Source organism: Penaeus monodon, chromosome 23 (assembly GCF_015228065.2).
Source record: "Penaeus monodon isolate SGIC_2016 chromosome 23, NSTDA_Pmon_1, whole genome shotgun sequence".
Lineage (NCBI taxonomy): Eukaryota > Metazoa > Arthropoda > Malacostraca > Decapoda > Penaeidae > Penaeus > Penaeus monodon.
The window spans coordinates 42,579,528-42,579,750 of record NC_051408.1 but is presented as its reverse complement, the minus strand read 5'-3'; the positions used below and the strand labels follow the sequence as shown (position 1 = coordinate 42,579,750).

The 223-nt window shown below is 42.6% G+C and overlaps 1 protein-coding gene across 1 annotated transcript in view; it reads left to right on the top strand.

The window, feature by feature from the left end:
• Window positions 1–223, top strand: part of LOC119588318 (transcription elongation regulator 1-like) — a 15,673-nt gene that overhangs the window by 12,506 nt on the left and 2,944 nt on the right. The gene's annotated exons all lie outside the window — the stretch shown is intronic.

The window sequence follows — 223 nt, the reverse complement described above, 5'->3', positions numbered from 1 at the left end:
ACAATCATGCAACACCTTCACCATTCTCTCCAACAATTACAAAACCGCACAACATTCCTTTGCAACTGACCAACTCGCGCAACAATGCAGAATTCTTTGTGTCCTGTGGTCTTTGGGGCGTAATAGTATCGCGGTTGGAATAGCTTATGCAACATTGAATCGAGCTTTTTGAGGCAACATTTGCAAGTTGTAAAAAACACTTGTTACGCGCTCGAAGATTTCG